General features: G+C 34.8%; 1 long non-coding RNA gene across 1 annotated transcript in view; it reads right to left on the minus strand.

The window, feature by feature from the left end:
- Positions 1-15,025, minus strand: part of LOC148957824 (uncharacterized) — a 79,799-nt gene extending 64,774 nt beyond the window's left edge. The window contains exons 1-3 of the long non-coding RNA XR_016145111.1: positions 14,531-15,025; positions 11,834-11,881; positions 10,306-10,427 (exon numbers count right to left, since the gene is read on the minus strand). This is a non-coding gene — a long non-coding RNA (uncharacterized LOC148957824). The remainder of the gene's footprint in view (positions 1-10,305; positions 10,428-11,833; positions 11,882-14,530) is intronic.
- Between the last annotated feature and the right edge of the window lie 572 nt (positions 15,026-15,597).

Consider the following 15,597-nt stretch of genomic DNA (forward strand, 5'->3'; position numbering starts at 1 on the left):
AGATCCATGGATTTTAAGAAAATTCTAAAGCATAGCTCCCTACAGCAACGAAGCAATAAAAAATGACAGGCAATGAAATAAAGAGAGTGAAAGATTTTAGGGAAATTCTGAAATATAGCTCCCTACAGCAACGAAGCAATAAAAAATGACAGGCGTTAAAATAAAAAGAGCCATGGATTTTAGGAAAAGTCTAAAGCATAGCTCCTTACAGCAACTTAGCAATAAAAATTGACAGACAACTAAATAAAGAGAGCGAAGGATTCTAGGGAAAATCTAAAACACAGCTCCCTACAGCAATGAAGCAATAAAAAATGACAGGCAATGAAATAAAGAGAACGAAGGATTTTAATGAAAATCTAAAGCATAGCTCCCTACAGCAAGTTAGCGATAAAAAAAGGCAGTCAATCAAATGAGGAAAGCGAATGTTTGTAGGGAAATTCTAAAGCATAGCTCCCATCAGCAACGAAACAATAAAAAATGACAGGCAATGAAAAAAAGAGAATGAAAGGTTTTAATGAAATTTTAAAGCATAGCTCCCTACAGCAAGTTAGCAAAAAAAATGACAGGCAATGAAATAAATAGAGCCAAGGATTTTAGAGAAATTCTAAAGCATAGCTCCCTACAGCAACAAAGCAATAAAAAATGACAAGCAATGAAAAAAATAGAACCAAGGATTTTTGGGAAATTTCAAAGCCAAGCTCCATACAGCAACTTAGCAAAAAAAATTCAGAGGCAATGAAATAAAGAGAACCAAGGATTCTAGGGAAATTCTAAAGCATAGCTCCCTACAGCAACGAAGCAATAAAAAATGACAGGCATTAAAATATAAAGAGCCATGGATTTTAGGAAAAGTCTAAAGCATAGCTCCTTACAGCAACTTAGCAATAAAAATTGACAGACAACTAAATAAAGAGAGCGAAGGATTCTAGGGAAAATCTAAAACATAGCTCCCTACAGCAACTTAGCAAAAAAATGGCAGGCAATGAAATAAAGAGAACAAAGGATTTTAATGAAAATCTAAAGCATAGCCCCCTACAGCAAGTTAGCAAAAGAATGACAGGCAATGAAATAAAGATAATCAAGGATTTTAGGGAAATTCTAAAGCATAACTCCCAATAGCAACATAGCAAAAAAAGACAGGCAATGAAATAAAGAGATCCATGGATTTTAAGGAAATTCTAAAGCATAGCTTCCTACAGCAACGAAGCAATAAAAAATGACAAGCAATGAAAAAAGAGAACGAATGATTTTAGGGAATTTCTAAAGCATAGCTCCCTACAGCGACTTAGCAAAAAAAATGACAGGCAATGAAATAAAGAGAACGAAGGATTTTAATGAAAATCTAAAGCATAGCCCCCTACAGGAAGTTAGCAAAAAAAATGACAGGCAATGAAATAAAGATAATCAAGGATTTTATGGAAATTCTAAAGCATAACTCCCAAAAGCAACATAGCAAAAAAAAATGACAGGCAATGAAATAAAGAGAGTGAAAGATTTTAGGGAAATTCTGAAATATAGCTCCCTACAGCAACGAAGCAATAAAAAATGACAGGCGTTAAAATAAAAAGAGCCATGGATTTTAGGAAAAGTCTAAAGCATAGCTCCTTACAGCAACTTAGCAATAAAAATTGACAGACAACTAAATAAAGAGAGCGAAGGATTCTAGGGAAAATCTAAAATACAGCTCCCTACAGCAATGAAGCAATAAAAAATGACAGGCAATGAAATAAAGAGAACGAAGGATTTTAATGAAAATCTAAAGCATAGCTCCCTACAGCAAGTTAGCGATAAAATAAGGCAGTCAATCAAATGAGGAAAGCGAATGTTTGTAGGGAAATTCTAAAGCATAGCTCCCATCAGCAACGAAACAATAAAAAATGACAGGCAATGAAAAAAAAAGAATGAAAGGTTTTAATGAAATTTTAAAGCATAGCTCCCTACAGCAAGTTAGCAAAAAAATGACAGGCAATGAAATAAATAGAGCCAAGGATTTTAGAGAAATTCTAAAGCATAGCTCCCTACAGCAACAAAGCAATAAAAAATGACAAGCAATGAAAAAAATAGAACCAAGGATTTTTGGGAAATTTCAAAGCCAAGCTCCATACAGCAACTTAGCAAAAAAAATTCAGAGGCAATGAAATAAAGAGAACCAAGGATTCTAGGGAAATTCTAAAGCATAGCTCCCTACAGCAACGAAGCAATAAAAAATGACAGGCATTAAAATATAAAGAGCCATGGATTTTAGGAAAAGTCTAAAGCATAGCTCCTTACAGCAACTTAGCAATAAAAATTGACAGACAACTAAATAAAGAGAGCGAAGGATTCTAGGGAAAATCTAAAACATAGCTCCCTACAGCAACTTAGCAAAAAAATGGCAGGCAATGAAATAAAGAGAACGAAGGATTTTAATGAAAATCTAAAGCATAGCCCCCTACAGCAAGTTAGCAAAAGAATGACAGGCAATGAAATAAAGATAATCAAAGATTTTAGGGAAATTCTAAAGCATAACTCCCAATAGCAACATAGCAAAAAAAGACAGGCAATGAAATAAAGAGATCCATGGATTTTAAGAAAATTCTAAAGCATAGCTCCCTACAGCAACGAAGCAATAAAAAATGACAGGCGTTAAAATATAAAGAGCCATGGATTTTAGGAAAAGTCTAAAGCATAGCTCCTTACAGTAACTTAGCAATAAAAATTGACAGACAACTAAATAAAGAGAGCGAAAGATTCTAGGGAAAATCTAAAACATAGCTCCCTACAGCAACTTAGCAAAAAAAATTCACAGGCAATGAAATAATGAAAGCGAAGGAATTTAGGGAAAATCTTATACATAGCCCTCTACAGCAACTTAACAAAAAAAATGACAGGCAATGAAATAAAGATAATCAAGGATTTTAGGGAAATTCTAAAGCATAATTCCCAATAGCAACTTAGCAAAAAAAAAGACAGGCAATGAAATAAAGAGATCCATGGATTTTAAAAAAATTCCAAAGCATAGCTCCCTACAGCCACGAAACAATAAAAGATGACAGGCAATTAAATAAAGAGAGTGAAGTATTTTAGGGAAATTCTGAGACATAGCTCCCTACAGCAAACTTAGCATGAAAAAATGACAGGCAATGAAATAAAAAGAGCCTAGGATTTTAAGAAAAGTCTAAAGCATAGCTCCTTACAGCAACTTAGCAATAAAAATTGACAAGCAATGAAAAAAAAGAACCAAGGATTTTTGGGAAATTCTGAAGCATAGCCTCCTACAGCAACTTAGCAATATAAAATGACAGGCAATGAAATAAATAAAGCGAAGGATTTTAAGAAAATTCTGAAGCATAGCTCTCTACATCAATTTAGCAATAAAAATTGAGAAGCAATGAAAAAAAAAGAACCAAGGATTTTTGACAAATTTCAAAGCAAAGCTCCCTACAGCAACTTGTCAAAAAAAAAGACAGGCAATGAAATAAAGAAACCAAAGATTTTAGGGAAAATCTAAAAGTTAGCTTCCAACAGCAATTTAGAAAAAAAATTGAAGACAAATGAATAAAGAGAGGAAAGGATTTTATGGAAATGGTGAAGCGTAGCTCCCTACAGCAACTTAGCAATAAAAATTGACAGACAATTAAATAATGAGAGCGATGGATTTTAGGGAAATTCCAAAGCAAAGCTCCTACAGCAACCAAGCAATTAAAATTGACAGACAACTAAATAAAGAGAGCGAAGGATTCTAGGGAAAATCTAAAACACAGCTCCCTACAGCAACGAACAATAAAAAATGACAGGCAATGAAATAAAGAGAACGAAGGATTTTAAGAAAATTCTGAAGCATAGCTCTCTACATCAATTTAGCAATAAAAATTGACAAGCAATGAAAAAAAAGAACCAAGGATTTTTGGGAAATTCTGAAGCATAGCCTCCTACAGCAACTTAGCAATAAAAATTGACAGACAACTAAATAAAGAGAGCGAAAGATTCTAGGGAAAATCTAAAACATAGCTCCCTACAGCAACTTAGCAAAAAAAATTCACAGGCAATGAAATAATGAAAGCGAAGGAATTTAGGGAAAATCTTATACATAGCCCTCTACAGCAACTTAACAAAAAAATGACAGGCAATGAAATAAAGATAATCAAGGATTTTAGGGAAATTCTAAAGCATAATTCCCAATAGCAACTTAGCAAAAAAAAAGACAGGCAATGAAATAAAGAGATCCATGGATTTTAAAAAAATTCCAAAGCATAGCTCCCTACAGCCAAGAAACAATAAAAGATGACAGGCAATTAAATAAAGAGAGTGAAGTATTTTAGGGAAATTCTGAGACATAGCTCCCTACAGCAAACTTAGCATGAAAAAAAGACAGGCAATGAAAGAAAGGGATCCATGGATTTTAAAAAAATTCCAAAGCATAGCTCCCTACAGCCACGAAACAATAAAAGATGACAGGCAATTAAATAAAGAGAGTGAAGTATTTTAGGGAAATTCTGAGACATAGCTCCCTACAGCAAACTTAGCATGAAAAAATGACAGGCAATGAAATAAAAAGAGCGAAGGATTTTAAGAAAAGTCTAAAGCATAGCTCCTTACAGCAACTTAGCAATAAAAATTGACAAGCAATGAAAAAAAAGAACCAAGGATTTTTGGGAAATTCTGAAGCATAGCCTCCTACAGCAACTTAGCAATATAAAATGACAGGCAATGAAATAAATAAAGCGAAGGATTTTAAGAAAATTCTGAAGCATAGCTCTCTACATCAATTTAGCAATAAAAATTGACAAGCAATGAAAAAAAAAGAACCAAGGATTTTTGACAAATTTCAAAGCAAAGCTCCCTACAGCAACTTGTCAAAAAAAAAGACAGGCAATGAAATAAAGAAACCAAAGATTTTAGGGAAAATCTAAAAGTTAGCTTCCAACAGCAATTTAGAAAAAAAATTGAAGACAAATGAATAAAGAGAGGAAAGGATTTTATGGAAATGGTGAAGCGTAGCTCCCTACAGCAACTTAGCAATAAAAATTGACAGACAATTAAATAATGAGAGCGATGGATTTTAGGGAAATTCCAAAGCAAAGCTCCTACAGCAACCAAGCAATTAAAATTGACAGACAACTAAATAAAGAGAGCGAAGGATTCTAGGGAAAATCTAAAACACAGCTCCCTACAGCAACGAACAATAAAAAATGACAGGCAATGAAATAAAGAGAACGAAGGATTTTAAGAAAATTCTGAAGCATAGCTCTCTACATCAATTTAGCAATAAAAATTGACAAGCAATGATAAAAAAGAACCAAGGATTTTTGGGAAATTCTGAAGCATAGCCTCCTACAGCAACTTAGCAATAAAAAATGACAGGCAGTGAAATAAAGAGAGCAAAGGATTTTAGATAGCTTTTGAAGCATAGCTCCTTACAGCAACAAAGCAATAAAAAATGACAGGCAATAAAATAAAGAAAACGAAGGATTTTAGGAAAATTCTAAAGCATAGCTCCCTACAGCAACGAAGCAATAAAAAATGACAAGCAATGAAAAAAAGAGAACGAAGGATTTTAGGGAATTTCTAAAGCATAGCTCCCTACAGCAACTTAGCAAAAAAAATTCACAGGCAATGAAATAATGAAAGCGAAGGAATTTAGGAAAAATCTTATACATAGCCCTCTACAGCAACTTAACAAAAAAAATGACAGGCAATGAAATAAAGATAATCAAGGATTTTAGGGAAATTCTAAAGCATAACTCCCAATGGCAACTTAGCAAAAAAAAGACAGTTAATGAAATAAAGAGATCCATGGATTTTAAAAAAATTCTAAAGCATAGCTCCCTACAGCAACGAAACAATAAAAGATGACAGGCAATAAAATAAAGAGAGTGAAGTATTTTAGGGAAATTCTGAGACATAGCTCCCTACAGCAAACTTAGCATGAAAAAATGACAGGCAAAGAAATAAAAAGAGCCATGGATTTTAAGAAAAGTCTAAAGCATAGCTCCTTACAGCAACTTAGCAATAAAAATTGACAAGCAATGAAAAAAAGAGAACCAAGGATTTTAGGGAATTTCTAAAGCATAGCTCCCTACAGCAACTTAGCAAAAAAAATTCACAGGCAATGAAATAAAGAGATCCATGGATTTTAAAAAAATTCTAAAGCATAGCTCCCTACAGCAACAAAGCAATAAAAAATGACAGGCAATGAAATAAAGAGAGTGAAGTATTTTAGGGAAATTCTGAGACATAGCTCCCTACAGCAACAAAGCAATAAAAAATGACAAGCAATGAAAAAAAGAGAACCAAGGATTTTTGGGAAATTTCAAAGCCAAGCTCCCTACAGCAACTTAGCAAAAACATTCACAGGCAATGAAATAAAGAGAGCGAAGGATTCTAGGGAAAATCTAAAACACAGCTCCCTACAGCAACGAAGCAATAAAAAATGACAGGCAATGAAATAAAGAGAACGAAGGATTCTAGGGAAATTCTAAAACATAGCTCCTTGCAGCAAGTTAGCAATAAAAAAGGCAGTCAATGAAATGAGGTGAGCGAATGTTTTTAGGGAAATTATAAAGCATAGCTCCCATCAGCAACGAAACAATAAAAAATGACAGGCAATGGAAAAAAGAGAGTGAAGTTTTTTAGGGAAAATCTAAAACATAGCCCCCTACAGCAACTTTCCCAAAAAAATAACAGGCAATGAAATAAAGAGAGCCAAGGATTTAAGGGAAATTCTAAAGCAGAGCTCCCTACAGCAACAAAGCAATAAAAAATGACAAGCAATGAAAAAAAGTGAACCAAGGATTTTTGGGAAATTTCTAAGCCAAGCTCCCTACAGCAACTTAGCAAAAACATTCACAGGCAATGAAATAAAGAGAGCCAAGGATTTTAGGGAAATTCTGAAATATAGCTCCCTACAGCAACGAAGCAATAAAAAATGACAGGCATTAAAATATAAAGAGCCATGGATTTTAGGAAAAGTCTAAAGCATAGCTCCTTACAGCAACTTAGCAATAAAAATTGACAGACAACTAAATAAAGAGAGCGAAGGATTCTAGAGAAAATCTAAAACATAGCTCCCTACAGCAACTTAGCAAAAAAATGGCAGGCAATGAAATAAAGAGAACGAAGGATTTTAATGAAAATCTAAAGCATAGCCCCCTACAGCAAGTTAGCAAAAGAATGACAGGCAATGAAATAAAGATAATCAAGGATTTTAGGGAAATTCTAAAGCATAACTCCCAATAGCAACTTAGCAAAAAAAAAACAGGCAATGAAATAAAGAGATCCATGGATTTTAAAAAAATTCCAAAGCATAGCTTCCTACAGCCACGAAACAATAAAAGATGACAGGCAATTAAACAAAGAGAGTGAAGTATTTTAGGGAAATTCTGAGACATAGCTCTCTACAGCAAACTTAGCTTGAAAAATTGACAGGCAAAGAAATAAAAAGAGCCATGGATTTTAAGAAAAGTCTAAAGCATAGCTCCTTACAGCAACTTAGCAATAAAAATTGACAAGCAATGAAAAAAAGAGAACCAAGGATTTTTGGGAAATTTTGAAGCATAGCCTCCTACAGCAACTTAGCAATAAAAAATGACAGGCAGTGAAATAAAGAGAGCGAAGGATTTTAGATAGATTTTGAAGCATAGCTCCTTACAGCAACAAAGCAATATAAAATGACAGGCAATAAAATAAAGAGAACGAAGGATTTTAGGAAAATTCTAAAGCATAGCTCCCTACAGCAAAGAAGCAACAAAAAATGCCAAGCAATGAAAAAAAGAGAACGAAGGATTTTAGGGAATTTCTAAAGCATAACTCCCAATGGCAACTTAGCAAAAAAAAGACAGTTAATGAAATAAAGAGATCCATGGATTTTAAAAAAATTCTAAAGCATAGCTCCCTACAGCAACGAAACAATAAAAGATGACAGGCAATAAAATAAAGAGAGTGAAGTATTTTAGGGAAATTCTGAGACATAGCTCCCTACAGCAAACTTAGCATGAAAAAATGACAGGCAAAGAAATAAAAAGAGCCATGGATTTTAAGAAAAGTCTAAAGCATAGCTCCTTACAGCAACTTAGCAATAAAAATTGACAAGCAATGAAAAAAAGAGAACCAAGGATTTTTGGGAAATTTTGAAGCATAGCCTCCTACAGCAACTTAGCAATAAAAAATGACAGGCAGTGAAATAAAGAGAGCGAAGGATTTTAGATAGATTTTGAAGCATAGCTCCTTACAGCAACAAAGCAATATAAAATGACAGGCAATAAAAAAAAGAGAACGAAGGATTTTAGGAAAATTCTAAAGCATAGCTCCCTACAGCAACGAAGCAACAAAAAATGCCAAGCAATGAAAAAAAGAGAACGAAGGATTTTAGGGAATTTCTAAAGCATAGCTCCCTACAGCAACTTCGCAAAAAAAATTCACAGGCAATGAAATAAAGACAGCGAAGGAATTTGGGGAAAATCTTATACATAGCCGTCTACAGCAACTTAACAAAAAAAATGACAGGCAATGAAATAAAGATAATCAAGGATTTTAGGGAAATTATAAAGCATAGCTCCCATCAGCAACAAAACAATAAAAAAAGACAGGCAATGAAATAAAGAGATCCATGGATTTTAAAAAAATTCTAAAGCATAGCTCCCTACAGCAACAAAGCAATAAAAAATGACAGGCAATGAAATAAAGAGAGTGAAGTATTTTAGGGAAATTCTGAGACATAGCTCCCTACAGCAACAAAGCAATAAAAAATGACAAGCAATGAAAAAAAGAGAACCAAGGATTTTTGGGAAATTTCAAAGCCAAGCTCCCTACAGCAACTTAGCAAAAACATTCACAGGCAATGAAATAAAGAGAGCGAAGGATTCTAGGGAAAATCTAAAACACAGCTCCCTACAGCAACGAAGCAATAAAAAATGACAGGCAATGAAATAAAGAGAACGAAGGATTCTAGGGAAATTCTAAAACATAGCTCCTTACAGCAAGTTAGCGATAAAAAAGGCAGTCAATGAAATGAGGTGAGCGAATGTTTTTAGGGAAATTATAAAGCATAGCTCCCATCAGCAACGAAACAATAAAAAATGACAGGCAATGGAAAAAAGAGAGTGAAGTTTTTTAGGGAAAATCTAAAACATAGCCCCCTACAGCAACTTTCCCAAAAAAATAACAGGCAATGAAATAAAGAGAGCCAAGGATTTAAGGGAAATTCTAAAGCAGAGCTCCCTACAGCAACAAAGCAATAAAAAATGACAAGCAATGAAAAAAAGAGAACCAAGGATTTTTGGGAAATTTCAAAGCCAAGCTCCCTACAGCAACTTAGCAAAAACATTCACAGGCAATGAAATAAAGAGAGCCAAGGATTTTAGGGAAATTCTGAAATATAGCTCCCTACAGCAACGAAGCAATAAAAAATGACAGGCATTAAAATATAAAGAGCCATGGATTTTAGGAAAAGTCTAAAGCAAAGCTCCTACAGCAACCAAGCAATTAAAATTGACAGACAACTAAATAAAGAGAGCGAAGGATTCTAGGGAAAATCTAAAACACAGCTCCCTACAGCAACGAACAATAAAAAATGACAGGCAATGAAATAAAGAGAACGAAGGATTTTAATGAAAATCTAAAGCATAGCTCCCTACAGCAACAAAGCAATAAAAAATGACAGGCAATGAAATAAAGAGATCCAAGTATTTTAGGGAAATTCTAAAACAAAGCTCCCTATAGCATTAAAAACTGACAGGCAAGGAAATGAGAACAGGCTTTTATAGTAATTCTAAAGCAAAGGTCTCCACAGCAACGTAGCAATAAATATTGTTAGGCAAAAATAAAGATGAAGGAAGGATTTTAGGGCAACTTTAACGTAAAGCTCTCTACAGCAAATTAGCAAGAAAACATGACACGTTGGTTTTTAGAGTAGCTCATAAACAAAGCTAGTGATAGTAAGTGATAATCATAAATCAATACGTAAGGAAAAAAAATAAAGGGCTTTTTAGAGAAATTTCATAACAGAGCCACCAGCAGTAAGTTTGAAATAAAATTTTATGAGGAAGGAAACAAAATTACAGAAGGATTTTAGAGAAATGTTTTTACAAAGCTTACAAAATTAAGAAACTTTTTATCAAAAGCAACGTAAAGTAAGTCATGAACAGGATTTAATTCTCAAGGAAAATATGATTTTTGAATTATAATGGTAGTTCTAAAATAAAATTTTTAAAAAAATGTAATGTCTGCACTTCGGAATAAAAGGTCTGCAGTTTAGAATAAATGCAGAACGATCCACGCCATTTAAGTTTGTAAGTTTGGAATTTGAAGGAAAGGGAACCGACATACCTGCAAAAGTCATACAAGTTTTTATGAAGGTTTTAGTCCAGATCCCATTCATATCCAATTTCTAGTTGTTCAAGGCATCAACTGGCTACATTGATGGAGCTTTGAAGAGGAATTTGTGAGTCCTAGGATTTTAACAAAAAAAACATTGGAAGTAGTTGAAAAGATATTTCAATAAAGTTCACGAAAATGCAATTTTCTTTAATTTTGTCCCAAAGAACAGAGTCCTGAGCAAAAGCAAGACCTAAAGGACCGAAGAAACCAAACAAACTGTTTATGATTAAAAGAGATCTGGAGAACGTTATCGAGAAAGTCTGAAATCAAAAAGTCGTTTCAATCAAAGTATCGAAATCATAGATGGCTTTTTCATTGTTAACATTTTTTCAAAGTTCTAAAAAGCAACAAAATTTTGTTTTCAAAACTGAATTGCCAAAAAATGACATTTATTAAAAGAGCTAAGAGAGGAGGTTTTCATAACAAAGGGTAGTACCGTTGCTAAGAGTATATCTTCAAAATGCTTGCAAAAGTAGCATTAGTAGAGGCAAAAGTAAGACATAATGTTTTGCATTGGACTTTAATCATTGGCATCACATTACAGCCTTAGTTTGGAAGAATTCGGAGGAAATTAAACAAGTCAGGATTTTGTCCTAAATTTTTCCCAAACTTGCAATATTTTAGTCATAGCCTTAAAATCCACAAACATTATGCAGCTGTGTCCTACATCAAGCTACGTATGAAGCAGATCAGAAGTGAGGGAGCCAAAATAAGAAAGCCACACAGACACGCCCTTTATTGAAGGTCACACCCAATAATGATGTAAAGAATTAGTTGCTACATTATCTGCAGACGGAAGGAAAGTTTTGTAATGCATTCATTCTGTGGGCTAATGCATAAATATTAATAACATTATCTTATGGGAAAAGAAATTTTATTATTGAAATTAAATTAATGGCAATCTCGGCCTAGATATCTATAAAAAAAGAAATTTTTTGCGAGCAATTCAAGACTGTCTACTCTTGATGGACAGTCTTGACGACTTTTTTGAAAGTAAGACTTTAATCAGAATTATTCAAAGATACGTTTAGTCAAAAGTAAAGGGGACAGGAACAAAAACCTTGTTTCAAAAGGCAGAAGAGACAATATGGAGAGAGATCGACTTTATCAATAGGGGGTAAGACCATAATTAGATTAGATAAAGAACTGAAACATCCAAGGAATCAATGGCACAACAAGCATTGCTCTCTATCAATGAAGAGACACCAACGAGAAACATAAACATTTTATAATTCAAAGTAAGAGTTTAATCAGAATAATTCAAAGAAAAGTTTAACCAAAAGTACAAAAAAAGGGGAAAATGAACCTTGTTTCAAAACGCAGAAGAGACACGATGGAAAGTCATCGATTTTTCAATATAGGGTAAGACTGTTCTAAAATTTGCTGTAGTATTAATCTTTTAGAATTCAAATTTAGAGTTGAATCAGAATACTTCCAAAATAAATTTAGCCAGGTATAAAGGGTAGAGTCAACAAACCTTCTTTCAGAACGTAGGAAGGACACGATGGTGAATCTTCGACTTTATCTATCAAGGGTAACAATTTACTTAGATTAGATTATGGATGGAAAATTCCAAGGAAAAAATGGCAGAACAAGCAATGCTTTCTATCAATAGATGAATCCAACGAGAAACATAAACTTTTGAAAATTCAAACTTAGAGCCTTATGCAAATAGTTCAAAGATAAATTTAGCCTAAGGTACAAGGGGCAGAGACATCAAAGCTTCTTTCAAAAGTAAAAGGGACACGATTATAAATCATCTTTTTTATCTATCTAAGGTAAGAATTTACTTAGATTCATGTTACTCGATGTAAGTATGTAAGTAAGTATGGATAGAGTTCAGGCTGCAGTGCAGGTGATTCAAAATTGATCTTAATCCCGTGCTTAGGAAAATGTCAATAATTTGTAAACGCAGCAGGCATTCGCAGTTCACCAAAAATCTTCTCATTACCAGAGGGTAAGGGTAGCTAAATATTGTTCTGATTGATTTTACCCTTGTTGATTGATTAGGCGAGGCTATATAGCCCCTTCACTATATCCCCTCTTAGATAAAGAGGGGGGCTTCTTTCTCTTTAGAACATATGATTTCAACTCTTGGAACGATACTGGTTATGACGATCATAGCAATAACTACTTTATCCGGCATTCCAATTCTCTATTTGGATTGACACAAAAGAAGTGACGTAGATTCACTATGGGACTGGAGTATGCAACCATTCCATTTTCCTTCCGGGTCCGGGTGTTCGTAGGGGGGGAGGGGGGAGGGGGGGGAGGTGTAGATCATGACCAATGATTCACAGATATAATAATAAGAAAAACAAAATAGAAAGTCAATCAGATCGGCCTCGAAAAAATTTCGTTACAGTAGATTGAGGCGAGAAAATCTAAGCACTACATCGCAATTCAATGTAAAAGTATTTAAGGAATTTTAATTCTCCTGAATTACTGGGGTTTTGCATTCAATGTATAGGGTCAAATCAGGAGCGGATCCAGACTATAGCAACTGTAGCTCGAGCTATAGTCAAAATCTCTGTGTTTGATTTTTGGAATTCAAAGTTAAGTGTTAATTTTTCCTCTGCTATCAAGCCTCTCAACATTTGAAAGCAGCGGTATAGGTTATCAAATTACTAACAAACATGCATTGCTGGCGGCTCTTGCTAATGGGCATCTGGGGCCATGCACCCTCAAAAAGATTCAAAGGAAATCTATGATATTCATATTTAATTTTAAAGATAGTCTTACTGTGGTTAATTATATAAGTTTGTATCTCTTCTAGAAAAAGCTCCTTGCTATCCCGTCTCGTCCTTAGCCTCGCTTCTGGCCCGCTAGTGCCTTGAGCGATGATGTCATTTTACGGGCAAAGTTTTTTTTGCCCCTAGCCGACATGCGCACAAGCTAAGTTTTGACCTCGAGCATTGCAAAACGCCGTCTGTGATTGGCTCATTTGGATTGGGGGCAAGAAAAATTTTGCCCATAAAATGACATCATCGCTAAACAACAGCCACATCTATTTATGCTTTTTCTTCTGCGCTCCATGACGATCAACACCAAACCATGAATACAGTGAAAAATTTGCAAAGTCGACCTTTCTATCGATTATCGCAATATTGATGGTCTGCCCTCCCAACTGTGAAAGTCACGAGCCGCCACTGGTCATCACTATGCCTCTCCGGATTTGCTCTGGAAAAGGCATCGAAGACAATGAAACTCGTAGTATAATTTTTGGGGCGAGCTACAGTGAAGCTATAGTCAGGTTTGAAAATGGCTTTTTAACCAATAGAATATGAGTATCCACGGTATATCTCCGCTCTCTGCCCCCTGTAAAGCAACAGTGGACTATAGCTCGTCTTCACATCCTGGGTCCCCTGTAATGTAGCTTCAAAGGCAAGAACCTACTAGGGAATAGGCAGGGACGGCGGAACGACCAAGCGGCAAGAGAGGGGGCAGGCTTGAGTTAAAGGGCTTTTGAAAGATAATTCTCAGCTTCTACAAATTCATACGTGACTGCAATTTTATTATCTGTAGGTTTCTTCAACATTGGCTAATTTTCGGCACAAGGAATTATTTTACATGTTTTGAGAAGTTCAGAATTTCATATGAATCTATCTGATTATTACAATTGGCCAGTTCCAAGGGAACCTTATTAAAAACAACTCTTGCCCCTTCTGTCAAAGGGCAACAGGGGCGGTTGTACCCCTACACCTCCTTCTCTGGCGTCCCTGTAGATAGAAAAAGGATGTTCGAAGGAATATTTATGAATACGAAGCAACTATAAACACACATGGTTTTATCATTTGCCCATATAGTGGGCGTGTCCCACAAGCAAGGAGGGTGTGGTCCCGATCCCAAACAATTTGAGCTATAGTCACCAAAAATCCTGGATCCGTCCCTGGTCAAATGACGTTTCCACATATATTGCAATCAAAGCTTTAACCAAACGAATTCTAAGTTTGCTCTCTGAAAACAGGTTTTCTTTACAGCCGGCAGGTTTTTGATTTACTGCGTATTTATCGAAGTTGCAGAATACTTAAAATAAGAACCCCATTAAAATTATTCAACAAAGCTTATTCGCTTGACGTTGAGAGGAACAGTCTTGAAGATGTCGTATCTACTTTCTGATAAGGTAAGATAAAAGCAAAATTTTGAAAGGAAATAAGAGAACATATTCGATTACCTCAATTAAACGCAATCAGCCTGCGTCCTCTACCTCTGCGTCCAGGCATCGAATGTCTTCTACTTGTCGAAGCTTTACGGTGCAATACAAAATCCAGTATCGAACAAAGTTGAGAAGTTTAGAGATTTAGTTGATTTATAGATCTAGCTGAAGTCACAATAGAGCACCATCAAGTAGGCCATCTTGGATTGTATAAACCTTCAAAAACACTGCCGAATTCATTGCAGAATGCCAGAGCGAACGATATTATCCTCAAGTTTCCATTAGCATCATCAAAACTTTGTTATGCATCATACTTAATATCTGGTTTATAATTCAGAATATTGATTATAAAGCAAATGGATTGCTTATTTATGTTCTACGAAAACCTGGGATACTCAAGGGAGATTCAATTTGAATGAACCACAGGTAGTCCAAAGGGGAAACCAACAATTAAAAATATAAGCGGGAGAAGTGTCTCTTGGGAGATAACAGGCAATTGCTCCTCCGCGCCTCCGATAATATCAAATTTGTGTTAAGAAAATCAGCAAAACTATTTTTGTCAAGGGGGGGGGGGGGGGGGGGGAAGGGGTCTTTGTCTTTTGTCAAAAAAATATCATAAATCCAATGATATTGGAATAAATGGTAGGGTCAGTTTATCAAGCCTTCCATATTGGAATGGTAAAGATGAAAAAATAAGACAATTGGCTACCAATTTTATGCAATAAATTTAAAGTCTTTTCCAAATAGCGTCAAATGACCGTTTTAAGTAAAGAATTGCAAGCTAGAATTGCCTCGGTACGTCATTAAAACAATAGGAGACGTTTAAGGGTGTTCTTGATTTTGGTACCTTTGGGTCTTAAAATAAAACCCTTTGCTACCAATTTTATGCAATAAATTTAAAGTCTTTTTCAAATAGCGTCAAATGACCGTTTTAAGTAATGAATTGCACGCTAGAATTGCCTCGGTACGTCATTTTAACTATCGGAGACGTTTTTAGGGTGTTCTTGATTTTGGTACCTTTGGGTCTTAAAATAAAACCCTTTGCTACCAATTTTATGCAATAAATTTAAAGTCTTTTCCAAATA

Source organism: Rhopilema esculentum, chromosome 20, assembly GCF_057945365.1.
Source record: "Rhopilema esculentum isolate cy_ngs chromosome 20, ASM5794536v1, whole genome shotgun sequence".
Classification (NCBI taxonomy): domain Eukaryota; kingdom Metazoa; phylum Cnidaria; class Scyphozoa; order Rhizostomeae; family Rhizostomatidae; genus Rhopilema; species Rhopilema esculentum.